Below are 2,562 nucleotides of genomic sequence, written 5' to 3' on the forward strand. Positions count from 1 at the left end.
AGACAGTTGCTCCCATTTTAAATAAAAATTGCTTGGATCCAAAATGTTTGGATCTTGTTTCTCATGCAGTGGACTCAGAGCTTTTTTTAAGTTCCAATCATGTAGAATGTTATTTTTGCTTTGATTATCACTCTACTGGGCTTGCTTCTTTTATTACTTCTTTTTTAAAATGGAGAATTGTTTTATGTTTCAGCTTCGGATATTGTGCCCCTTTTGTTTGATCTGAGAAATCTTCACCTTCTCTAAAGAGCTTAAATGTGGCTATTCACTGCTCCAGTTCTTTATACTTTTCCTTCACGTACCATTATAAACTGTGCATATGCTGCAAATATAGTCATGATGATGATGATGATGATGATGATGATGATGATGATGATGATGATGATGATGATGATTAATCAGAGAGAACAGACATGCAGAAGCAGGGATCTCTTGAATAATCTAATTAAAAACCCTCTAAACATGCACAGAATTGCAACCACAGGGAAAGACTGGACTTGGAGAGAAGAGAAATTTTGGAAATGAAACATTTATTCTGGTGAGTTCTGCTATGTAGCGTGATCAGACTGCAGTTCCTTTGTTCCTTTGTTCTCATGATGACATTGAGAAAATACCAGCACTGAGAAAGTTTTTCAGCACTGAGAAAAATTTCTTTGTATGGACTGAACTGTTTTCTTCAATATTGATTCTATAGTTCTTTTTACTATTAACAGAGCATATTTACACAAACATAATTGCAAAATGAATTACATAAAGATCTGTTTGAAAGAGGTTTTTTTCCCTCTCTCTTTCTCTAATAAATTAAGTGCAGATCTGTTTGCAAGGGTGTTTTTTTTTCTCTCTGCATATTTATAAGAATTTATAAGGATTCTAGTCTTTATTAGCTAAATAATCATGAATGAATTGAATACAGTTTTTTAAATATATTGAATGATCCTGAAAAAACTTAGTGATCACTTTAAAAAGTTTTTTTAATCTCTGAATTCCTTTTTTTTAAAAAAAAAAAAGTTTTTCAAATTTTATTTTTTTTCAATTTTTCAATTCCTTTTAAAATTTGAATCTTTTTCAACTTTTAAATATAAATTTTAATTTTAAATTCTTTTTTACAATTTTTAAATCTTTTTCAATTTCATTTTTTTTTCAAATTAAAAAATCTTTTTTCAACTTTTTAATTTTTTTCAATTTTTCAATTTTTTTTCAATCAAAAAATTGAAAATTTTAACTTATTTTAATTCTTTAGAAATTGTTAAATTCTTAATGATCTAAGAGAAAAAAATAATAAACCACGGAAAAAGATAAAGATACTTCAAAACAGGGAAGATAGTGATGAATTTTTCAAGACAGAGAACAAAAGGCCAAGAATTCTTATAAACTATTGTAATCTGACACTTTACAACAGGGAAAATATTTAATTTTTAGTAATTTTTAATTTTTTAACAAACAAACAAAAAATGTCATGGAAATAGAGAATGACACTACAGTGACTTGCAAAGTGTGTGATATGTTTCAGCTTATGCCCACAGAAGACCCAAACTATGTATGTATCAAATGTAAACTACCTGTATTACTAGAGGAAAAAGTAAAAGGTCTAGAAGCAATTTTAACCACTCTGAAACTCAATGAACAAAGTGAGAAATCCCAAACTAAACAAGAAGACTACACCAAAATAAAACACAATAGGAAGCAAACAGCTTCTAAAAAATGACCCCATACATGAACATAAAGAAGAAAATTGATACACCCAAATTGAACACAATAGTAAAAAAAACAGCTTCCATAAAATATGACCCTACATATGTACCTAAAGATCGATGGAAACATGTCAATTTTAGAAGAAAACAACAACCAAGAGCAAAGCCCCTTGTATCTACCCTAGCCCACTCCAATGAAGCCCCTCTGGAACTGAACAATCGCTTTCACAGCCTCCCCCTGGAAGAAAATATGCAGACACTCACAAAAGAGCATTCATCAATAGTTTCTAAAAAAGAGGCACAACCCAGCATTCCTGAAATAGGAAAAAAAGTATACCAGACTTCCCTAGGAAAAAAAAGGCGAATATTGGTGATAGGAGCTTCAACAGAAGGGAGGTATATGCTCTCCTTGGAGCAAAAATCAAAGATATAACTGAGTAGCTTACTAAAATAATCAACCCCATAGATTATTACCCCTTTCTTTTCCTACACATGGGGATCAATGACACAACAATGAATCTGAAAACAACAACAAGAGATTATGAACAGCTAGGGAAGAAAATGAAAGAACTAGGAGCACAAGTGGTGTTTTCATTTATCCTTACAACAAAAGGCCAACATCCAATGAGGGAGCAAAGGATTTTAAAAATGAACCACTGACTTGAAAACTGGTGCCGCCAATGGAACTTTGGCTTCCTAGACCATGTGGAAAGAATATATACGGAAAACAACTGGTTCATCTTATCAAAAGGGCTTTAAACTAAAACTGAGGGGGGAGAGGGGCAATCTTCATAACCTTTAGAACCTAATTCCAACAAAACCACTAGATAACCAATCACATAAGGAGGTAGGATCTTAATGAACTGGAATA

This window comes from Protobothrops mucrosquamatus, unplaced genomic scaffold (assembly GCF_001527695.2).
Source record: "Protobothrops mucrosquamatus isolate PMUCROS unplaced genomic scaffold, P.Mucros_1.0 scaffold250, whole genome shotgun sequence".
Taxonomy (NCBI): domain Eukaryota; kingdom Metazoa; phylum Chordata; class Lepidosauria; order Squamata; family Viperidae; genus Protobothrops; species Protobothrops mucrosquamatus.